Source organism: Silene latifolia, chromosome 7 (genome assembly GCF_048544455.1).
Source record: "Silene latifolia isolate original U9 population chromosome 7, ASM4854445v1, whole genome shotgun sequence".
Classification (NCBI taxonomy): Eukaryota; Viridiplantae; Streptophyta; class Magnoliopsida; order Caryophyllales; family Caryophyllaceae; genus Silene; species Silene latifolia.
This window is the reverse complement of record NC_133532.1, coordinates 57,985,817-58,011,596: the sequence shown is the minus strand read 5'-3', so window position 1 is coordinate 58,011,596 and position 25,780 is coordinate 57,985,817. Positions and strand designations below refer to the sequence as shown.

The 25,780-nt window shown below is 39.0% G+C and overlaps 1 long non-coding RNA gene across 2 annotated transcripts; it reads left to right on the top strand.

The window, feature by feature from the left end:
* The first annotated feature begins 3,266 nt into the window (after positions 1 to 3,266).
* Positions 3,267 to 6,135, top strand: LOC141592192 (uncharacterized). 2 transcript variants are annotated; one of them, XR_012521083.1, is made up of 3 exons: positions 3,267 to 3,588; positions 4,628 to 4,706; positions 5,482 to 6,135. It is a non-coding gene; the product is annotated as an uncharacterized LOC141592192 (long non-coding RNA). The 2 variants fall into 2 exon arrangements; XR_012521082.1 differs by lacking the exon at positions 3,267 to 3,588 and adding an exon at positions 3,601 to 3,886 and having other exon boundaries at positions 5,482 to 6,134.
* The last annotated feature ends 19,645 nt before the right edge of the window (positions 6,136 to 25,780 follow it).

Below are 25,780 nucleotides of genomic sequence, written 5' to 3'. Positions count from 1 at the left end.
CCTCAAATTGGGATGGACTGCCCCTTGATTGTTGTAATAAGAACCTCCTTCTTGCCAATATTGTTGAAAAGCAAGGACTTGTTCTTTCTCAGTTAGACAGTCGATAGCAGTATGACCGTCATCGCTTCCACACCTCTCACAAATAACAGTTTCCTGTCTAGTCAACAGATGAATCGTCTGTTGATCTCCAGCAGATTGTAGCTCCAATCTATCAAACCGAGCATTCATGGCTTCCAGCTGAGCCACGACTGCCTTATCAACTAAATGGACCGTTCGAATACCGTCGCGTGGGTTCCCCTATTCAGCACAATGGGTCGCCATCTCCTCAATAATGCCCCATCCCTTATCATCATCAATATTCTTTTGAAATCTTCCGTTGGATGAGGCGTCAAGTATAGCTCTGTGGTCATCGTACAACCCATTGTAGAACTGGTTCCACAAGAACCACTGATCAAAACCATGGTGAGGAAGAGACCTCACCAACTTCTTGAACCGACACCAAGCTTCATAGAAAGTCTCATCAGTGCCCGCTTGAAATTAGTAATCTTACCCCTCGGTGATTAGTGCGTTGTGGAGGGAAATATCTTTGTAGAAGGTAAGTCCGAGAGTCTCCCGTTGGTGATACCAAAGACTGTCCGGTAAGATCATCACCCACTCACGGGCCGAGTCGATCGAGAGAAAAAGGAAAAAGCACTTCCTTTATCTTTTCTTGAGTTACTCCCTTAGTAGCGGGAATAGTAGAGCAATAGTCGGTAAAGACTTCTATATGCTTTCACGGATCTTCACCCGCCACACCTCGGTACAGATTCCTTTCCACCATATTTATGTAAGACGGACGGATATCTAAAGTATTACCGTCCTTAGTTTGGACGTTAAAACCTTTAGGAATCGAGGATGCTTTGGGCTCCGAGTGACTTGCAATGTTAGGCATCTTTACTGGCTTGTTGACAGAAATGAGATTGTCTTCTTATAAATACTGGTCTTCTGCAAATAAAAAGTGTTGCATCTCGGGCTCGAAAGTACTCAAGTCTTCCTTTCGACGTTCTCTTTGCAGACGGAGTCTATGCCAAAACAGTCTTTCTGGCTCAGAATCAGTCGGAACTAATACCGACATGTTTGACCTGGGCATGCACAGCACTGAAGGAGATAAATGAGAACTGCCTCATGGAATAGAAATTCCCTGAGACGGATAAAAATAAACGAAAACAAAAACAGATAGGGTTGTTGCCTCCCCGGCAACGGCGCCAAAAGTTGACAGGCTAGTCGTGTACCTACCAAAAATAACCAATTGGTCACTAACTAATATAGCTAGGGAAGTCGGGTCGATCTCCACAGGGAGGCAAGATATCTGTTAAAGTCCGTATATTTAGGTCACTAAATGGGGGTTTAAATTTGGTTTCTAAACTAATAAAGGCTTAAAGGAGAGAGTAGTAAAGAAAGAGCAGTAAAAGACAGAAATTATAATAAAGGTGATCAAATGAGAGAGAACAAGTCAGGATTTCGGTTCACTATAGTAGTCTATCGGTTCAGCTGCAAATAGCCTAGATAATCTATGTGAGACGGATACAGGAAAGGTCCTTCCGGTCCACTTTCTATCCTAGATTTCCACTAAGTTAACTTTCGGCCTCGTCAAGGTAGTCTACTGTTCATAGCAGGTCAATTTAGTCCAATCTTCTGATCCAGGAGTAAATTTAACCGGATTAAAAGTAACTTAGAAGCGTGCACTCAACTAAGTCGGTATTATAATTATATTGCAATGGGTACAGATTCTCACAAGTAAATCATCTAGCCTATTCGCTACGTCGTCACAATCCTACCATGGATTCCCTAATCCCAACATGAAAGGATTTAGCTACTCATATTACTAGTGTTATCAATAATAATAATAATAATGAATAAACTAATTGAAGGCATGATGAAATAATAATAATAATGCATAAACTAAATTAGGGTAGAAATTAATTAGGAGAGAAACAAGGAATTAAAGCAACAAATAATGAGATTAGGATTGATAAGGAGAAGAAAGATTACAATCACAAGAGTTCCGGCGTAAAGAAACACCAAAATCCGGGCGAAGAAATCCAAGAGCAACTTTACAGTAGAAAGTATTAGAGAGAAATTAAGAGAGTAAAGTGGCTTTCTAAAGATGAGTAAAAACGTAGTCGTGTAAAACAACGTACTTAATAACCTAAATATTGAATGCTTAAATAGGAAAACTAAGTCCATCACGAAATAACATAACACGGGTTATTTAAGCCCGTCTAAAATCCAAAACCTCTCGATCGAGCAGTATAAGACCACTCGATCGAGGACTTCAAGAGATAATCCTCTCGATCGAGCAATATTTCCACTCGATCGAGGAAACCCCATAAACAGCATTTCGATCGAGCACAGCAAAGCACTCGATCGACCTCTTCAACTTCTCAAACCACTCGATCGAACCAGAATGCTTCTTGATCGAGTGTTCTTCTTCCAAGTCAGTTCCAAACTCATCTTTGACTACTTCGTTGACCATCCTTTCACGCATCCCAAGGCATAATCTCGCTCTAACATTCCCGTCTCCTCAAAATGCATGCAAAATAGGACGAAAAGAGTACGGTTTCACCACTTTCAGGTTCATTTCTGCAAAACAGACAAAACAAACCAAAGTAGCCAATTCGGGGCATATTGCAATACAAAACGGTATAAAAATGCATAGAAATACGTGTAAAGTAAGACTAAAAAGGCTATATAAAATGCACTTATCATCTAGCTTTGGATAGGGTCCATAATGTGTTCCATGTTTTGCAGTTGAGGAATTATGTGAGTGATCCTACTCATGTACTAGAGCCTGAGCATATTGAGATTGATGAGCAGTTGTCTTATATTGAGGAGCCTAAGGAAATCTTGGATAGAAAAGTAAGGACTCCTCGTAATGGTGAGACAATGTTGGTGAAAGTTTTATGGTCTAATTATAAGGTAGAAGAAGCTATATGGGAACCTGAAGCTGCAATGCGAGACAAGTATCCTAGTCTTTTTGTTTAAGTAAGTTTGTTACGGGGACGTAACCCTTTTTGTTAAGGGGATAGGAATCATACGATGTAACATCTCGTATTTTATGACATTTTTTAATCTGAGTTATTATTCGGTTATTTGGATGTTTTGGTGAACTTCGGGGACGAAGTTCTTTTTAAGGGGGGAAGACTATAATACCCCGTATTTTAATTGGATTTATTACGCATTTAAATAACATTTTAATAATTAATCGAAGCATTTCCATACTCTTTTAAAAAACACCAATTCTTTTACTGTAGCCAGAACAGTAACTCTTCCCATATCTCCCCATTTTGCCCCTGGTTAATATTATTTGGGTTTTCGCGGCTCTTACCCTCTCTCCTTCCCTCTCTATTTTTCTTTTCCTTTGACGATGGGATTTGTCAATTCCCATTTTTCTTCTTTCTTCTTATTATATGTGTATGTAATATAATACCGCCACCGACAGATCCTTTCTTCCTTCATTGTTGTTCCAGATCTTCTACTGTTTTCGTTTCTGCTTTTTTATTGACGTGTGCTTTTGTTTCATCGAAGGGTCACACACTCACACTCCAGGTCAGGTTTTTTGCCTTTTTTCCATCTAATTTATGTGTTTCTACCATTTGATTAATTGTTTTGGCCTTATGTGCTGAATTTAGTTGGGCTTTTATAATTTTACTGTTTGCTTATGTTCATCTTTTCTCACTTTTTGCTAATTTTGGTATTTTGTGTGTCTTATGGCATTGGAAGAAGTTGTGTCCTGCTGCATGCATGTGCATCTTACTCATTGTTTAGCGGATGAAGTTTACTTGAGTACATGTTTGGTGATTTTCTTAATTTGGGACATTGTTCATGCAAGTGTCAGATAGAAATGGTATGATCTTTTGACTTTTCAGTCGCCTAATTTGTTATTATAGAGAACATTTTGGTTGTCTTTTTTTTTGGATTTTTGCATGCGGTATTGCTTAACTTCTCCCTGTGATTTGGGATGAAGGGACTTGTGTAATGTGCATAATTAATGCTTTATTGATGGACTTCTGGATTATATGGGTGGTGTATGAATATTGGTCAAACTGGGGTTAATTTAGCGTGTTTGGCCTATGATTCTGGATGTGTGCTGTCTTTTTTAGATTTATTATAGGTGTATTTAGCTATATTGTTTTGTGGTCAGGAAGCGAAATAAGTGTTTATGTGTATTGCATACTATAGTGGTTGTTATTGCAGTTCCATGTATCCATAGAATTGTCCATTTTGGGTCAATTTAAAATTCTGGGTTATTTTGGCGCTTTGCTTTTGTTTTGTATCTAGATTATTGTAATTATTCATAAACTGCGCTCACTAACCGGTCTTAGACAATACTTCCTTCTGGTGTGGAATTGCAAAATTCAGTCAATGAGACTGATTTGACCTTTGATAACTGGTCTTAAGTCTAGAATTGCAACATTCTGTCACTTGAACAAAATTGTTATTAGTTGTATTGTTATTGGATATCGAGGCCTTGAAATAGAGTCAGATGTTAAGATGAATAATTTGTACTTTGGTGGTAAATGAGGTTTATTAGTAAGCATGCTTGCGTAAAAGTCTTTAATTTTCATGTCGAATTTGATTTATCTAGGTGTGATTCTGTGGATGCTCAAAAGTTGGTTGAACGTCCATTTGCACATATCTTCAAAGCACGACCACTTGATAAGAAGGTAACAAGTCACAGACATGTAGTAATCATTAAGGCTTCTTATGCTTTCAAATTTTGAGCTCTTACATCATTTAGCAGCAATATTGAGAATCCACAGAGGTTGTTTCCAGACGACCCATAATGAAAATTGCTTTAGCAATTGCACCATATGTGCGCTATTTCTTAATTTAAAAGAAGCTGAACCAATTTAGCTGGTCAGTTTTGCTTTATTAAATCATAATTCAGACTGGAAGAATAGCGAGGTTCCATCCGAACAGTTGTTATGTGCTGACTTGTTTTGAATGCAGATATTGACTAGTAGAGGATATATATCTTGATGTTGTTTGGTTGGGGTCTTATTTTTTTTATTCCTTTGTTTACGTCAAACCAAACAAGTAAGGATATTAAAGGGAAACTCTTTTCTTTCCCCTTGTTTCCCTTTCTTATTCCCATTTCCTTCGCCCAAATCAAACTAAACGCCCCCTTAAAGTGGAAAGCTTTGATCACAACGAAAAATGTGGTTACATTATAGTATTATACCTTCACAACCATGATAACTTGATCACTATATAGTGTCGTGACCTAGATTTAACAATCGAGTATGGGCAATGTTTGTTGTCTCGGGTTACGGACTTACATATGAGGTGAAATGTGTAAATTGAAAGTCATTTTTGATAAACTACATAAAAAATGGAGGGTATGGCCTTACTTAATGTTGCAATTGTACCATATATATCGGTCTGATTGCAATTATTTTGGAAATTTTGACTGTATAGAACTTTCTTTCGCTTATCCAGCCACCATCTGATTTTAAAGGATTCAAAGTGGCAGAGCGACCAGGGGAGCAGTGGATAACCTTGACGAATTTTTTTGGATAAAGTGAAGAGATTAAAATTAAAGTCACCATGTTTGATGGGCCAGTCACTATTCCTACAGAGGGCGATAAACCCGGTGAACCAGGAGAGGAGGATCATTTGCATATAACAATGATGATTAGCATAGTCAAAGAAGAATATAACCAAGTCTTAGAGTTCATCTGATCAGCATCACCTGATCGACAACCTAGAAATTCAAAAGTTATTTGTTGTCAACAGTCCATAATGCTACATAATCAACGCTATACTGGTACTATATTGAGTAAGAAGTGTGTTAAACTATTCCTTGTTTGTTTGTCTTGTAAATTTCATACTATTGAAAAAAGGGAAATTATACTTTATTCTGTAAGCGTACTATTAAAATCAATTAAATCAATATCGTCGGGCTGGGCTTTAAAAAATGTTTCCCTGTCTATATACCCTTGTTAGCTTTTGTTCAATTAGAAAACGACTTTAATGTTGTTTATGAACTTCAGTTTTTTGTTGCATTTAGTAGCTTAAGAGGGTGTGTTTTTCCAAAAAAATAACAAACTAATGATTGCTTAAAACCCTTTAAAAACTATTCTCCATTCTTGCCTAAATTTCACTGCTAATCGCTTTTCGCATTAATATTATGCGTTCGCAGGGCATTGGACAATGTGCTGCGGGACTCACTCAATAATTTCTTAGAATAAAGGGGTGTATAAGATAGCATGTGTTATATTTGTGCATAGATATATCCATTATAAAGACAAGGCCGAGTGCATTCGTTGGATGTAATATGTAAACAAGGCGATAAAGAAGAAGTATCAGTATCATTGCCTCCAAACAGACTTTTTCCAACCCATTTGATGGTATGCGTACAATTACTCTAATGCATCAGATACATGTTATCTGTTGTGTTCTAGTAGCTTTTCATCTGAAGCTATACAAGTTATGGTGTGTTTTCTTGACGGAGTTTTTGTATGAGACGGTCTCACACATTTGCAAGCAACCTAAATGGATTGATTCTAGCTGCTTATTAGATTGTTATGTATGGTGAGCAGTTGTTCGCTCAGATTAATTTTACCATAATTTAGTGGGTTTTTACCGTCTTTAGAAATGCCTGGTGACTGGTGTTTAAAATTATTGTTAAAATTTTGTGTGTAAACGAAATGCCATAAAAGATTCTGCAGTTTGTACACTGTTCCTTTTGGAAAATATGGGAGAGCGAAATTTGGTGCTTTATGATACGTGCATAATATATAGTCTTTTTAGCCTATTTCAGCACGTATTTCTATGCATTTCTGTACTGTTTATATAGTATTTTGCCCCGAATGGGCTACTTTGGTTCGTTTTGTCCATTTTGTAGAAATGAACGCGAAAGTACTGGAATCGTACCCTTTTTCGTCCTTTTTGCATGCATTTAGAGGAGACGGGATTTTCCAGAGTGAGATACTGCGTTGGGAAGCGTCAAGGCACGGTTTACGAGGCAGTCGGGCAAGGACTTGAGCTGATTTGAAGACAAAGGAATCGATCGAGCAGTTTTACCACTCGATCGAGTGGTTTTTACGTCCATGGTTGGTCGATCGAGTAGTTTTCTACTCGATCCTTAAGTTGCTGAAAGTTAAGTTGCTCGATCGAGTAACTATCTACTCGATCGAGTAGATATTGCTGAGGTTTGCTCGATCGAGTGGTTTTATTCCACTCGATCGAGTGGTTTCGCTATTGTGGGCTTTAATTAGCCCGTGTTTTGTTTTAATTCGCAAAACTTATTTACTTTTTTATTTAAGCACGCTTTACTAGGTCATTAGGATCCATCTTTTTCATTATCTAATTTTCCTACTGTTAAAACTTTACTGCGTTGCTTTGGCTATTCACTGTAACCGTGTTCTCGAATTTACTTTGCTCGGATTTTGTTCTTTACGCCGGAATTCGCACGATTGTAATTCCTTTCTCTTCTCTCAATAATAATTAATCGTTGTTTGCTTTAATCATTTGTTTTACTTCATTTATTCCTTGCCCTAATTTACTCTTTAGGCGATTTAATTATAGTTTTAATATGTTGAATGTTGGAAATTTATCTGCTGTTAGTTTTGATAGTTTAAAATTAGCGAGATGAGTAGCTAAACCCTTTTCATGTTGGGATTAAGGAATATGCCGTAGGAATGTGACGATGTAGTAAATGAAATAGATGAATTGATTGTGAGATACTGTCACCATAGCAATTTAATTGTATTTATCGACTTAGTTGAGTGCACGCTTCTGAGTCACCTTTTAATCTGGCTAAAATTAATCCTAGATCGAAAGATTGGACTAAATAGGCCTACTATGAACAGTAGACTACCCTGACGAGAATGAAAGTTAAGTTAGTGGTATTTTAGGGTAGAAAGTGGACCGAAAGGACCTTTCCGTATCCGTCTCGCATTAATTCGTCTGAGTCATTTACAGCTGAGTCACTGGACTACCGTAGTGAACCGAATTCCCGACATGTCCCTCTCTAGCTGATAGTTTAATCCTTATTTCTCTGCCTTTACTGCTCTTGTCTTTATTTCTCTTCCTTTAAAGCTGCGTAGTTTAGAAAACAATTCAAACAAACCCCCCATTTGTGACCAAATAGACGTACTTCTCGAGATATCTTGCCTCCCGAGGAGATCGACCGACTTCCCTAGCTATATAGTTAGTTTAGTTAGTATATTTTTTTGGTACACGACAGACGTGTCAAATTTTGGCGCCGTTGTCGGGGAGGCAATTGCCCTATTTGTTTTCGTTCCGTTTATTTTATCCGTCTCAGGGAATTTTTATTCCTTGGGGCAGTTCTTATTTATTTTCTTTCAGTGTTGTTTATGCCGAGTCGACGGGTTTGAGTTAGTTGCGGTGATTGAGCGGAGAGATCATTGAGGCATAGACTCCGTCTGCAGAGAAAATCACGAAAGGAAGACTTGAGTACTTTCGAGCCAGAGCTAGATCATTCTATTTTCGCAGAAGACATTCCTATTTCTGCCGATCAACCGTAAAGATGCCAAAGCTTTCCAGTCATTCGGTGCCTAAAGCATCCTCTATTCCGAAAGGTTTCAATCTCAAGACTGAAGATGGGAATACATTCGACATCCGTCCTTCTTATATCATTATGGTGGAGAGAAATGTCTATAGAGGTGTGGCTGGTGAAAACCCGAGGAAGCACATGGAGGTCTTTACAGACTACTGTTATACTATCCCCGCCACTAAGGGGGTAACTCAAGATAAGATTAAGGAGGTGTTATTTCCTTTCTCTTTAGCCGATTCAGCCAGGGAGTGGCTGACTGACTTGGACCGCACAGCTGCTGGGGTTACAGATTGGGAGTCTCTTGCTCTTGCCTTTTACAAGAGATATTTCCCTCCACAATGCACCAATCTGCTGAGGGCCAAGATTACCAGTTTCAGACCGGCTCCCAATGAGACTTTATATGAGGCGTGGTCACGATTCAAGAAGTTGGTGAGGTCTATTCCTCACCATGGCTTTGACCCGTGGTTTATAGCTAATCAGTTCTACAATGGGTTGTATGACGACCACAGAGCCATACATGATGCGGCATCTAGTGGGAGATTCCAGGAAAATACCGATGATGATAAGGGATGGTCCCTTATTGAAGAGATGGCGAATCATAGTGCTGAGTATGGAAACCCGAGGGATGGGATTAGAACAGTTCATGCAGTCGATAAGCAGGTTGTGGCTCAGCTGGAAGCCATGAATGCTAGATTTGACAAGTTGGAGTTACAAGCTGCTGGGGAGCCTCAGACGGTCCATGTTCTTACTAGAGGGGAGACCGTTACATGTGAGAGATGTGGGAGTAATGATGGCCACACTACCGTTGGTTGTCTCGTGGAGAAGGAACAAGTCCTTTCCTTTCAACAATATAGGCAAGGAGGTGGTTCGTATTACAACAATCAAGGGGCAGTCCATCCCAATTTGAGGTGGACTAGCCAAAACGTGCTCAATCCTACTCCTCCTCCGCACCAGCAGCAGCCGTATGTTCCTCCACATAAGAATCAACAAGGCTTTCAGAAGCCTCCTTCCTTCACTCCTCCTAATCACGGTCCATCCCATGTTTCAGTCCTTTACAAAGCAGTGGCAGCTGAGTGATCAATAGAAAGATGCGTCCATTAAGGCACTTGAAACTCAAGTTGCCCAACTAGCCACAAATCAATCCACAAGGAAGCAGGGTCAATTACCGACTCAAAATGAGAAGAATCCACATGAGACGGTAAATTTCATAAATCTGAGAAGCGGTCGTTCATATGAGGGACCGAAAATGCAAAAATCAGACCCAAGAAAGGCTACAACTGATGGTGAACAGTGTTCTGTCGAAGAAAATGAGCTCACGGCTAAGAAAGTGCTCAATCGACTGGTTACTGGAGGTCGATCGAGCAGATTTGGCGATGAAAGTGGTCGATCGAGTGGTTTTTCTACTCGATCGAGTGAACAGGAAAATGGAGTTGTTCGATCGAGTGAAAATTCCACTCAATCGAGTGATATTATTGAAGATTCTACTCGATCGAATGGGAAATTTGGTCGATCGAGTAGTTTTGATGACGGGCAGCTTGATCGAGAGCCTGTTAGTGCTCGATTAAGCGAGAAATCACCGGAAAGACCTCGTTCGAGAGGTAAGAAGCGTCCAAAGGATACAGAGCTTGCTCCGGGTGACACATTGGAAGAGAGAAACAAGGGACTCGAGATACCCATCACGGTTCCCTTCCCGAGGCGTCTGCAGAATACTAAAGCCAATCAACAATTCGGCAAATTTGTCGAACTTTTGAAAAGCTTAGAAGTCACTGTGCCATTCACCGAGTTGCTGATAAAGGTACCCTCTTACCTTAAATTTATGAAAGAAATTTTATCGCGTAAGAGGAATATTTGATAGTGAGACAGTAGCTTTAACTGAGGTGGGGACGGCCCTATTTCAAAATAAGTTACCTCCAAAACAGTCAGACCCGGGTAGTTTTTCAATTCCATGTCATATCGGTACCCATTTGATTGATAACGCGCTATGCGATTTAGGCGCTAGCGTGAGTGTCTTACCGTTGTCTCTGGCTAAGAGACTTGGTTTGACAAAGCTGAGTTGCACCAACATGACAGTCCAGATGGCCGACCGTAGTATATCACGGCCACTAGGTATAGTAGAAGACGTACCTGTGAAGATCGGGAGGTTCTTTATTCCCGTTGACTTCGTCGTTTTAGACATCCCCGAAGATGCACATACCCCTATTATTTAGGGAGACCATTTTTGTCTACTGCCCGTGCAGTAATAGACGTCGGGGGTAAGACATTGACTTTTGAGGTAGGGGATGAGGAGCTGATTTTTCATTAGTCTAAGTTCCGGAGGGCTCCCATGCAAGCTCAGCCTTGCAATGCCCTCTCTTCTATTGATCCTATTATTGACACTCCAGATGAAAATTCGGAGTATTGTGCTGCTATTGTTACCCCTCCGCCTCAGATTGAGAGCAAAAAGGAGGAAAGTTTGTCTGTTTTCCTTGCTGCAGGTATAGATGAAAGCAATGAAGGAGCTGTCAAAGGGTGTTGTGCAATTACTGTCAATCGAATTGGAAGTGAGGATGCTAAAGACGGTGATAGAGGAGCAAGGATGAGGAAAGTTCGTGCTTACGTGGATGTGAACTATTCCCCTCCTAATGTTTGAAATGATTCAAATTCAAGCTCATGGAAGCTGAAGAGGACAATCAATGTTCTTTGAGATGACGTCCTCCGTCGGGGAGCCCTCCAAGGGGCTAACAATTGCATTGGGAATTGAGCGGGGAAATGCCCCGTGTAACACCTTATAATAAACAATTTTTAAAATTTCCGTTGAATTTCTTTTATTGCATTTAATTAGGACAATTAGTTTATAGACAGTTTTTAGCGTAGATTTAAGACTATAGACTGTTCTTATGCGTATTTGGTATTTTGGGATATTTTTGCACGTGTTTTTATGCAGGTTTGGGGAAGTTTTACGCAAATATAAAGGAAGAAAGACGAAATTAAAGAGCTTATGCGAGAAAAGAGCTCGATCGAGTACTTTTTGTACTCGATCGAGTGAAAAATGGTCGATCGAGTGCTTCTTTTCAGTCGATCGAGTAAAGCAATAAATGTAAGTTCTCGACCGAGTAGAATTCTACTCGATCGAGTAGGTGAAGCATCAAAGTCCTCGATCGAGTAGTTTTAAACCACTCGATCGAGTGATTTCGCAGAGAACACATGGAGTTTTCTTTTAAACTCTTTATTTTTGTTTCTAATTCATTTTTCACCTAATTTTCGTCTCCCTCTTCCCTAATTGCGATCAAAAACTCTCCCAAATCCCCATTTTAATTGCTCAAATACCAAATCCGCCTCCTACAAATTGTTGCTTGCTACTTAATCCTTCAAAGCCCCTTATTTCCCCCTTGATTCGTGCTCCTTTACACGGTTTTATAGCGGGTTAGGGTTTGCGGTTTTTAGATCGAAAAATCGCCTTTTCTTGCTTGTTATTTGAAGAGTAATTGCAATTTGTAGTTTGTTCTCGTCAAGTAAGTGATTCCTCTACCTTCATTGCATTTTAATTTAATTACTTTTGCATTTTTATGAGGTAAAATGGAATTAGGGTTCGAAATCCATTGTTTAGTCGAATTTTTTCGACTTTAATTGTCTTTGTTGCCCTTTCTTTGTCTTACTTGATGATCAATCCCCATTCCTCATCTTGTTGCTTGTTTAATCCGAATATTGCGCGAGATCTGCGATTAGGGCCAATTTTCGATCGAATTTTTCGATTTGTCTCTCGGTTTTTCATTGTCATCGAGTCTTCATGTTTTCATGCTTAATTGACCTCAGTTTTATTAGATTTGTTGGAATATGTGTCCTCCGACAATAATGCGATCACAACTGTTGATCATGATGATCACATGTTTAAGTCTCATTTTAAAGAATACAATTGGGAAGTAATTTTTACTGTCAACTGGTCCACACATATCGGTAATGATTGGCTGACTAGAGTTTGACATTACTGTCGTGCGACGGTGGTGATCAGTTGATCCCCTAGGTCATACCTAAAGGATAATACTCTTAATTGATCATTTAATTAATTGGATAACGTTACGAGTTAATTAAATTACTTGAAAATTGACGGACGATTTTGGAAGTAAAATTTACGTATCTCATTATAATTTGATTAAATAAGATACGGTCTAAGTGATCGAATTGTTTTATTACTTGGATGAAATTACTGTTTAAGGAAACAATTGAAATTGAATGAATAAATTATTATAAATACAAGATGTTGTGATTTATAATTGGTAAATTATTTTGGTACAAGTAATTGTGAATTACTAAGTCAATTTTGTGTATGACGTATTTTTATTAATGCGTTGATTTTTAATATGATAAAAATACATAACAATTTTACATGTGACATGTGACAAATTGACAAATTGACAAAGATAAAATGGAATCCATTTTATCTCTATATGGACCGAAATATTGGGTGGTATTAACAATATATATTATGTTAATTGAGTTAGTGGAAAACATGATCATTTTTCCTAAAGCTAGCCATGCAAACCTAGTGCCTCTTGTGAAGAGCACCAAGCTCATGCATTGGCCTTCTCCCCACCCTCCTACCCGGTTTTCCTTGTAAAAGAGCCAAGGGTCTTTTGCTCTTTTATACTATTATTCACTACATGCAAAGTGTGTGAAATTAATTCATTCTATCATCATAAAAATATTTTTAGAGAGATAAAAATATTTCTTCCTTCTTCTTCCTCCTCTTGACCGAAATCCAAAGAGGACAAAAATATTTTGGGTCATTTTATTTAAATTAATGTTATTCTAGTATTAATAATATTAATTTTATTAAGAGTATATCTTGGGTATTATTCCTTGGGAGGGATACTATACTTGTATCCTTTGTTCATCCATTTAAGGAGAGCTCAAGAACAAGAGAGTAGGAGAACTCTCTTGTGCCCTTTGATCCGAAAAACAATGTAAGAATGAAGATTTCTTCCTTATTTTACATATAGTTTGCATGCATAAGATCACCTTTTAATTTTATGACTAAATTAAAATTATAACATATATGAATATATTGAGTAATAGATCTAGATTTCTAACAAGTGGTATCAGAGCCTTGGTTGTTTGCATGCAAATCGGTTATAGTTTTTCCGAGTTATACGATTAACATATAAAACTTGTTAAATTTGTGTTATTATGATATACCACGAAAATAATTATGAATGTTAAAGTTTCTGATCCTAAAATGTTTTTAGGATATTTTGGTTAATTTATGGATTTTTATTGTTCATCTTATAATTAAAAATATGATTTTATGATTAAAATGTCATTTTCGGACTAAAATTAGCTAAACTTCGAATTTTCCAGTGATTTTTGGATATGTTATCACATATATTATTTTTAGATGACCTGTAGAGTTTCATAATTTTTGGAGTTTTTATGCTCGTAATATGGATTTTTCATGATAAAAATCGAATTTAAATGAAAAATAGGTTAATATGATATAAATTTCGAATCTGGTCATATAATTTTAGTATGTTGTCACATGCAATTTTACAAGATGTGTGTAAAATAATAGGCTATATTGAAGTCATTTTGCATGATTTATGAATTTTTGATGAAAAATAGCATAAATAGTGACTTAATTAGTGAATAATTGCTAAAACATACTCCATGACTAAGGAAAAACGTCACATGTTGCATTTTATTATCTTTTTCAGATCTAAAATTGAAAAGTTGGTGAATATAATTTTTCCCATGTTTTTATGATTTTTATTGATAAATCCGATAAACCGCAACATAGTTTTTCCGATAATTTTACGAAATTTTAACCTAAGTTTTTGAACATTATGAGTGTCATGGTATTTTTCCAGAATGTTCATAAGTTTAAATTTCAAATTTTTGAATTTATTTGAAATTTTGTGATTTATTTGAAGTTTATAGCATTTTTATTGTAATTTTGGGTCCATTAATGAACAATTTTAAGAAATATGAGTTAATTATAGTCAAATAGTTAGTAAAGACTAATTTTGAGTCCTAAAAGGTTAGGATAATTAACTTGTGCATAAATATGAATTTATGTAATTTTTTGTGATTATAAAACGTTGAATCACGCAAATCCGTAAAAACCGTGTAATATACGATATTGGCTCCTTAAATGCGATTTAGCATAAAATTGGGCATGTTCATACATATTATAATGCTGCATTTTATTTATGATTGTCATAATTTTACTTTGTGTAATTTTTGAATTATGTAATTTTTACTTAGTATGGCCTTAGTTTTTAATTGGTATTACCCGAAATGTATGGGAATATCGATTCGGTTGTAATTTATTGTGATCTCGTATCACCGTTTTGTAATTTAATATATTTATTTTATTTTATTTTAATTACAAATGTATAATAGAAAATTATGTAATTTGTTATGTAATTTATTTATTCCGGAGTTCCTTGAAGACGGTGTCACTCAAGAAGGCGGTACATAAAGACGGTGTTACCTCGAAATACGTGCCTCAACCGAAGTTCAAGGGACCAATGGAGTTGGTTTCCGAATATGTAATAGTTAATTGGATTTTCTATTTTAGGAAGGCCATACTAGGATTTATTTTATGCTTTGCATTTTATTTATATGTTGCATACATCGCTAAATCGCCATAACTAAAACATGCATTGTCATTTTATCGAGTTTATCGACCGTGTCAATTACAATTATCGTAGTTCACCGCTTTAGTTCACTTAAAACTTGATAGATAATAAATTGACATGACCTCTCGCAAAAACAATCAATTGAGACATAGCCTTACCAAATAGTAGAAACCATGAAAACCTATTTCGCGAGGGAGTGCACTCGGCTACCCCGGGGTACAAACCTTGTTATGTAGGGGAAGTGGGTGATAAATGTCTATCCACCGAATTCATGTTGATGAGGGTTTCATCGGCTACCCCGTGCCCAAGTTAATGTGGGTTTGGATCATGGACACATTTATTCGAAATTTGGATTGAACTAAACAAAAGTTTTTGATAAGGGTTTCATCGGCTACCCCGTGCCCTTGTCGGATGTGTTTTGGACTATAGATAAATATTAGAGTAATTTTATCGACCGAGAGTTCTAAAAGTAGAATAGATTAAAGAGTTAGTCCACAGAGTTATATTGATAAGGGTTTCATCGGCTACCCCGTGCCCAAGTTAATATGAATTTGGATCTCGGAATCATTTATAATAGTTGGGTAGAGGCACTATATAAATGCTCATATCTTGTTAATTATTTACAAGTATGATATTAAAAGACAAATGTTAATATTTCCTTTTCCTCCATATTTGTAGTTCATTACAATGAATCCATCAAACGCTACCGCACCGATAACTATTGAGTCTTACCACAAAGTTTTTGACGACGTTTGCTCCAACAATGATTTCGACACTACTAGAGAACTTCATTTTGGGATAGGATCGGATGGAAACCTTAACTTCATCACTTCTACTAGACCACCTACTACTACTAGATCTCGTGTGAGCCCGTCTCAGGAAGACTACCTCATACAATCTATAGGGTCTTTGTCTCTGGAAGATAAAAATGCCAAAACTAGTGGGAGCTCAAGCAATCAAGTTCTTGCTTCAAAGGGCAAAAAGTTCAAGAAGAAGGGAAAGAAAGTCAAAAACTTCAAGCAAGTTAATGATGAGTGCCATTATTGCTATGGCATGGGACATTGGCTTAGGAATTGTCCCGTATATGTGCGAAATATAAGGGAAGGAATCATCGTTCCAAAAGGTAAAATTCCTAAAGAAATTTATGTTATTGATATAAATTATACTTCCACTACGACATGGGTACTAGATACCGGTTGTAGTTCTCACCTTTGTAATCATTTACAGGGTTTAAGAGACGTGAAGATGCTTAGCAACGGAGATGTGGATCTACGCCTTGGAAATGGAGCTCGAGTAGCGGCCGAATCCAAAGGAACTTTTGTTTTAGCTTTGCCTAACGGATTTGAGTTGTATTTACATAATTGTTTTTATGTGCCTACACTCTCTAAAAACATTATTTCAATCGCCATGCTAGACATGGACGGTTTTTGTTTTGTCATTAAGAACAATCGTTGTACTATTTCAAGGAATGATTTGGTTATAGGCCAAGCTTCTTCCATCAATGTCATTTATATTTTAGAGACCTCAAATCCGACTAATAATATCTATAACATTCAATGAAAGAAACTCAAATCAAGTGACCCAAGTGAAGCGTTCATTTGGCATTGTCGATTAGGTCACATAAACGAGAATCGCATCAAAAGATTAATTTCAAGTAATGTGATTACACCATTTGATTATCAATCATATGGTACATGCGAATATTTCCTACTTGGCAAAATGACTCGTAATCCTTTTAGTGGTAAAGGAACACGAGCAAGTGAACTATTGGGACTCATACACACCGATGTGTGTGGACCAATGAGTATCACCGCTCGTGGAAATTATGACTACTTCATAACCTTCACCGATGATTTAAGTAGATATGGGTATATCTATTTAATGAAGCATAAGAGTGAAGCGTTTGAGAAATTCAAGGAATTTCAAAACGAAGTACAGAACCAATTGAACAAAAGGATTAAGGTACTACGATCCGATCGTGGTGGCGAATATCTTAGTCTTGAATTCGATTCACACTTGAAAGGTTGTGGTATTATATCACAACTTTCTCCACCCGGAACGCCACAACTCAATGGTGTTGCCGAAAGGAGAAATCGAACCCTACTTGATATGGTTCGATCCATGATGAGTCAAACCGAGTTACCAAACTCGTTTTGGGGATTTGCAATCCAAACTGCAATTCTATCTTTGAATAATAGTCCCACTAAAGCCACCGAAAAGACTCCATTTGAAATGTGGAAAGGAAGAGTTCCTAATCTATCCTACATGAAAATTTGGGGATGTGATGCTTATGTCAAGGCAAAAACCGACAATAAGCTTGCCCCAAGATCCGTAAAATACATCTTTGTAGGTTACCCTTTGACCTCTCGAGGTTACTACTTCTACAAACCTCAAGAAAACAAAGTGTTTGTGTCTGCCGAGGCTGTCTTCTTAGAAAGCTAGTTTATTTCTAAGCGACAGAGTGGGAGAAATTTTGAACTTGATGAAGTTCAAGAGCCACAAACCGAGGTAGAGACGCAAGAAGATGTTCCTTCGTCGTCTAACGCGGTTGTCCCTCCTCCACTTAGAAGAACGTGCCGAATTATTCGCCATCCCGATCGATATGTAGGACTTATCGAAGAAGATGGAACACTCGATGTGTTGCTTATAGAAAGTGACGAGTCCGCCACCTACAGGGCCGCAATCTCTAGTCCTAATTCCTCCTTATGGCTTGAAGCCATGAAATCCGAAATGGATTCTATGCATGAAAACCAAGTTTGGGACTTGGTAGATTTGCCTAAAGAGGCAAGACCTCTTCAATGCAAATGGATATTCAAAGTCAAAAATGGCATAGAAGGACATGATGATGTCTACAAAGTTAGGCTAGTGGCAAAAGGATTTACCCAAGTCCAAGGTCTCCATTACGATGAGACCTTCGCGCCCGTAGCCATGCTAAGATCCATACGGATTTTGTTAGCGATCGCCGCATTTCATGATCATGAAATATGGCAAATGGATGTCAAAACCGCTTTTCTAAATGGGCATTTAGAAGAGGAGGTGTACATGATACAACCCGAAGGTTTTGTTGATTCTAAAAATCCTAACAAAGTGTGAAAGCTTAAGAGATCCATTTATGGTCTTAAACAAGCATCTAGAAGTTGGAATCATCGATTCAATCATGTTATAAAGGAGAATGGTTTCACTCGAAGTGCTGAGGAACCATGTTTATACATGAAATTTAGTGGGAGCAATGTTGTGTTCCTAATCTTGTATGTCGATGACATACTACTCATTGGAAATGGTATTCTAATGTTGTCTTCTGTTAAGAAGTGGTTAGGTAACCACTTCCAAATGAAGGATTTAGGAGAAGCACAACGCATATTAGGTATCCGGATCCATAGAGATAGATCCAAGAGGATATTGGCACTAAGTCAAGAGTCTTATGTTGATAAGATTCTTCGACGGTTCAGCATGGACAAATCTAAAAGGGGTTTGGTACCTATGGTAACTGGGACTATATTGAGCAGGACTCAATCTCCCTCCAAACCCCATGATGTTGAACTCATGAAGATGATTCCTTACGCTTCCGCTGTTGGATCAATCATGTACGCCATGATATGCACACGTCCTGATGTCTCGTATGCCTTGAGCATGACGAGTAGATATCAAGGAAGTCCAGGTGAGAGTCACTGGATTGCTGTCAAGAACATCCTTAAGTACTTGAGAAGGACTAGGGATTCTATCTTAGTGTTTGGAGGAGACACCGAACTCCGTGTTAATGGTTACACGGACTCAAGTTTTCAAACAGATAGAGATGACATGAAATCACAAGCTGGTTTCGTTTTCATGCTTAATGGTGGTGCCGTTATCGGAGAAGCTTCAAGGAAGTCTGTGACCGCATGGATTCAACAACGGAGGTGAGTACATTGCAAAGATCGAGGAAGCGCCAAGGAAGTGTGTGGATCAGGCAATTCACGGAAAGTCTAAGAGTAGTACCTACCGCCAATGATCCCATCACTCTCTATTGTGATAATAGTGGGACGATCTTCCAAGCTAAAGAGCCAAAGTCTAGTAATAGATCTAGACATGTACTTAGAAAATATCATGTAATAAGAGATTTCATTGAGAGAAAGGAAATTGCGATTTGTAAGGTTGGGACGGATGACAACATAGCCGATCCGCTCACCAAGCCTTTATCGAGTGCCAAGCATGATGGACATGTTGCGTCCATGGGACTTAAACGTGTACCAAGTTTTAGTTAGATTTTGAAATGAAATAAAAGTGTTGTTTTTGTTCATGTTCATAAATCACATTTGTATTTTATCTTTTCTTTATACATTGTTACATCCAAACGGGTTGTGGAGACAATTGAACCCCGTTAAAGTGAACGCGGATTAACATAGTATTTGCCCATAGTCACTTGTATGAGGTGACGTCTCGAAGTGACTAGAGTGTGATGCGATTGATGGCAAGTTCAAGTGCCATACAGTCATGTGAGGACTAGTCGATCACATAGGCAGGCTGTTAGGAACACCTTGTCGGGCCTTATGACCGCTTATAGAGTTCTGGCAAATTTATATAGCCTGATCGTGGCGAGAGCTACTATAGTATTCTAATGAGTCGATTCTTTTGACTAAAGACTATTCGCCTAAGATGGCACAGTTTCAGATTAACTTTGATTTGTGTTACTACGACCTTCGTAAATGGGGTCAAATGGGCATATTTGGGGTTATGATGGCTGTGGCTAGTCGAAGGGAATGAGTGCGATAGGAATTGTCCACCTCTAGTCAGGGTTAAAACAATATCTCAGGGCCACTCGAGGAGTAATGAACTGGAAATGCGTGGCCACGCTCGGAATGAATCCATGGTGGATGAATCCGGTCAATCAGTTATTCTCCAGATCGAGAAAACCACTCTCGACATGATCACTTGCAAGTACGACCTGAAAGACACCTTGCATTGAGTGGGAGATAGTAATAGGACAAGAGAATTGGTGACGCACACTTGTCGAGGACAAGTGGGAGATTGTTGGAATATGTGTCCTCCGACAATAATGCGATCACAACTGTTGATCATGATGATCACATGTTTAAGTCTCATTTTAAAGAATACAATTAGGAAATAATTTTCACTGTCAACTGGTCCACACATATCGGTAATGATTGGCTGACTAGAGTTTGACATTACTGTCGTGCGACGGTGGTGATCAGTTGATCCCCTAGGTCATACCTAAAGGATAATACTCTTAATTGATCATTTAATTAATCGTATAACGTTACGAGTTAATTAAATTACATGAAAATTGACGGACGATTTTGGAAGTAAAATTTACGTATCTCATTATAATCTGATTAAATAAGATACGGTCTAAGTGATCGAATTGTTTTATTACTTGGATGAAATTACTGTTTAAGGAAACAATTGAAATTGAATGAATAAATTATTATAAATACAAGATGTTGTGATTTATAATTGGTAAATTATTTTGGTGCAAGTAATTGTGAATTACTAAGTCAATTTTGTGTATGACATATTTTTATTAATGCGTTGATTTTTAATATGATAAAAATACATAACAATTTTACATGTGACATGTGACAAATTGACAAACTGACAAAGATAAAATGGAATCCATTTTATCTCTATATGGACCGAAATATTGGGTGGTATTAACAATATATATTATGTTAATTGAGTTAGTGGAAAACATGATCATTTTTCCTAAAGCTAGTCATGCAAACCTAGTGCCTCTTGTGAAGAGCACCAAGCTCTTGCATTGGCCTTCTCCCCACCCTCCTACCCGATTTTCCTTGTAAAAGAGCCAAGGGTCTTTTGCTCTTTTATACTATTATTCACTACATGCAAAGTGTGTGAAATTAATTCATTCTATCATCATAAAAATATTTTTAGAGAGATAAAAATATTTCTTCCTTCTTCTTCCTCCTCTTGACCGAAATCCAAAGAGGACAAAAATGTTTTGGGTCATTTTATTTAAATTAATGTTATTCTAGTATTAATAATATTAATTTTATTAAGAGTATATCTTGGGTATTTTTCCTTGGGAGGGAGACTATACTTGTATCCTTTGTTCATCCATTTAAGGAGAGCTCAAGAACAAGAGAGTAGGAGAACTCTCTTGTGCCCTTTGATCCGAAAAACAATGTAAGAATGAAGATTTCTTCCTTATTTTACATGTAGTTTGCATGCATAAGATCACCTTTTAATTTAATGACTAAATTAAAATTATAACATATATGAATATGTTGAGTAAGAGATCAAGATTTCTAACAAGATTGCTGTTGTTGATACTAGCTATCCCGCCTTATCGCTATTTACATGCTGTTTTTCGAAATTTTTGAGGAATTTTGGGACATTTGTGCTGTAAGTCGAAATTTTCGACTGGTAGGGGATTCACATGCTGCTTTTTGCTGGTTTTTCGTGTTGTTTTAGCCACTGTTAGCTGCTGTTTTCTTATCATACCCCCTGCCCTATGTTTACAGGATGGAGTCCAGCTCATTGCCTTCTACTAGTACCACTTCTAGCCCATCCTTGAGTGAGACGGTGGCCCCTGCTGTTGCCACCGCCTCCACTTTAGTCACTACCGCAGCCCCAGTGTTCCTAGTTTCAGCTGCAGGTACAATTTTCACTCCAGCTAGCTCTGTTTCTAGCTCAGTTTCGGCTGCCACTTCCTTTACGGCCACCACCACTGCTAGCACTGCTGCTAGTCTCTCTTCAGCGGTGGCCATAGCAGCCACTACTCCTACACCAGCCGCTACTTTTACACCTGTGGTGGACTCGCCAGCAGCCGCATGTTGCCTTTAGACCCCGGTTCCTCACACAAAAATCACCGCATGGGCTTCTGCTTTGGGTTCCAGAGGCCGGGGTCGTAGACAGTCCCGTTCTACGCCAGCTCCAGCCACCTCTACTTCTGCTACTACTTCTTCTTCTTCAGCTGCTGCTCCTTCTACTTCTGGCACGGTCACAGTCCGAGGGGACACCTCCCTCGACTCTCACCCAGATTATCCGCAGGTACATTTTGTTAATGCTTTACATCGTAAGAAGTTTTATCACCTGCTAGGCTGCGTGCATGTACCTTCCCGATTTTAAGAGAAATCGGCACTTGTGAGACTCGGCATTTACGAGTCGGTTTGTGACTTACTACGGGGCACGGGGATGGTCGGACTCATCACTATGAGCGGCCGTACCTTTCTGGAGCTGAGCCTTGAGTTTCTCAGCTCCTTTACCTTCTCCTCCGGGGCACACGATGCTAACCCCACTAGTTCTTCAGTGTCCTTCCCGTTGTTTAACCGGACTTTTCCGATGACTTTAGGGGAGTTTGGTAGGATACTTGGCCTTACCTCTACGGGCGAGATTGCCGCCCCTAGGAGGGTCTTTCGTCAGCTTTGGCGGACCCTGGCCCAGACCACTTTTAGGGAGCAAAAGCTCCAACAGGTCCACCTTCCCCCGGTCCGTTGTTTTCTTAGATTAATGGGGAGCACTATTTTCGGCCGAAAGGAGCCGAACAACATCACAAACACCAAGCTCTCCATCCTGGGCGGTTACCTGAACATCGACTGTGAGCGTCCTTCTACCCTCAACATAGCTTACTTAACCGCCCAATACCTTCAGAGCTAGGGGCTGAAGGAGACGGGAACTATTGCTTGCGGTGGCATAGCCACCATTCTTGCCCGTGCCCTTATCCCCGTTTGGCCTCGTGACTTGCAGTACCTCGAAGGAGAGAGGCTACTAAGTCTGGATGCCATGCTTTCTCAGCATTGGTGACCCCATACTACCAGACATGAAAGATAGACGGTTCCTTGTCTGTAGACTTACCTTGTGACACTCTCCCCCGTCTAGAGCCCTTGCCCACTGTTGCTAGCGGCGCCCGTCTGCCACCACTGCCTGACCTTCACCTTCCACTCCGACCACGACCACCTCCCACTGCACCCGCCGCCAAGAAGCGGCGTCTTGATATTGGAGAGGGGTCCACACCCTCAGGGAGTACCCAGCCTTCCATGGCTACTCCCATCCCGACCCCTACTCCCACTACTACACTCCTACTCCCGCTCCCACTGACCAGACACAGGCTCAGCCGGTCCTACCGGCTACTTTCGTACCACCTCCACCCTTTGTGACGTCCGCGGTCATGGACCAAGGGCGCCGTGACGGTTTGTTGCTTGAGATTGCAGAGCGACAGGCTCGTATGGAGAGGGACTTAGCTTTGACCTTACACCCTCTGTACGAGTACCACTTGAGGCGACACCGTCCGATCCTAGAGGGTTGGCCACACCCTTCCTTCTTCCGATACCCAGCTGAGGGGTATCCGGAGTCTGCTGACGAGGAGGAGGGGGAGGACCCCGAGGTGGCTGTGGAGAGAGCTAGAGCTGAGGAGCGGAGAAGGAGAGAGGAGGAGGCTGATCCGGAGTACACTGTGGTGGACGACGACGACGACGAGTAGCTACTGGTCTACTCAAATCCCCAGTTTTCTGGCTGGTTTGGGGAAGTTCGTATTTTGTATGTATATCTTACTCTTTTATTTTGTCTCCTTTTTATTTATTGTTTTTATTTTCTTATTGGTTGTATATTCCCGTTCCCCTGTATATATATGATGGTGTATGCTGGAGGACAACGAGGGTGTTGTCCGTTTTGGTTTGGGGAGAGTATTGCATCCTTTTGAGTCTGCATTTGAATTTGTTTTGCATTCACGTTTATTTTTCAGCCTTGCATTGTTATTTATTTCCTAAAAAATCAAAAATACAAAAAAATTAGAAAAATTTCAAAAATTCAAAAAAATTCACGTTTATTTTTGCACATAGGTTGAGTCGGAACGGTAGATTTCCGTGATGATAATGCACTATAACTTGTCATTTTACTTGAGCCTTGCTCTTTATTGATAGTTATTAGCTTTGTCATACGCATATTCTACGAGTTTCTGTTCAAATATAGCTGAATGTTTAGACTTGACCTGATAAATTGGCAAACTACTTGATAAATTCTGAGTTTTAGAGCCCATAACTGGTGACATTCATGACCGGTTCATTAGGAATTGAGAGTAGTACTCCTTGCATAGCATGTTCATCTTTTTTTCACTTTTATGACATTCAATTTCTTGTCAAATGCACATATTCGGGTTTGTAGTTGGTGTCACATGCAGGGAGGTGCTTGCAAATTTCTCTTTCCTTATATTTTTTTCACCCATTTAGCTCCACATAAGCCAAAACTTGCCTTTTTGACCCATTAGCTACATCCCAAACTAAGCCTGCCTAGTCAAGCTAGTTAGTATGTCTTTTGTGGTATGAGTTTCCGTCTGCAGTTTGGCTCGTATCTCTTTTGTATGGAGTTGTTGGAAAATTAAGGAAGGAGAAAAGGTAAAAAAGAATTGAAAAAGAAAGAAAAACAAGAAAAACGTGAAGGAGAAAGAAAGAAAAAAAATGAAAAATGAAAAAAATGAGAAAAAAAGAAGCTGATACGTGAGAAAAAGAAGAAAAAAAAAGTTTGAAAAAAAAGATTGATTTATTTGAGTTAGTTCATTCAGACGGTATTAAAAAAAAGGGAAGTTTGTGACCGTCTGACTCCTCCATTCTTATTCTATATTTTTGAGGAGATTGTGTTTGAGTTTAGTGAGCTTTGTGTCAAATGAAGGGCACTTGTACTTAGTTTTTCAGTCAGTTGAGATTCGGATGGTTTATTATGGTCCTGTTAGGAACTAGCTTGACGCTTTTAGCTCCACATTACCATAACTTGTTTTGCCTTTCTCACCTGAACCTCACTATTCCCATATTATTTGTAAGCCCTCGGCTGTGACGGACATTATTGGTTGGAATATGTGCATTAGTACTTGTGTGGACGGGGGGGGGGGGGGGGGGGGGCGCTTGGGAGGAAGAGAACAGGCGTTTGCATTTTTGTTGGAGTCGCCACCAATTTTTATGGGAAATTGGAACCGTTCGAATACCTCGTGCCATGTCAAGACACAAAGTAGAGACATGAACACCAAGCAATCGTTACCCTTAGCATTCTATGTCTAGAATGACTCTCGTGGATGCCAATGAACACGGATGTTCACAGAGATCTGGAGTAAGGGGTGAGGGTACGTATTAGGAAGCTCATTTGATCGAACACCTAATCCCGCCCGCCTCGATAAGGGCTTCTACTAATGATTAGGGACATCATTTATACTCGATATATCGTCGATTATATGCATGCAATGCAACACCCAAGTTTTAATCCTAGCATGTGAAGAATTAGGCTAAGTAGGTTGACACGTAATTGAACATACAATTGGGTCGAATTGGAATTTAGATTAATTACATGTGAGGACATACAAATGATACAAGAAATATGATAAATACAACAAATAAAATTACAATAATTACAACGGATTAGGCGATTTATGTCGAAAATACCTTTAAAACGGATAATTTGAGAAAAAGAATAAAAGAAAGAATTAACGAACAGATCAGAAGGTGATAATACGGATAATAGTCGATTATACGTAAACTAATTAACTAAGGTCAAGCAACGACGGAGTTCAGAGACAGAATTCAACCCGGAACAGGCGCAGCAGGCCTGCGTCCCTTGGAATAGGCGCAGCAGTTGCTGCATCTGTTCCTGACCTGAGTTCTGG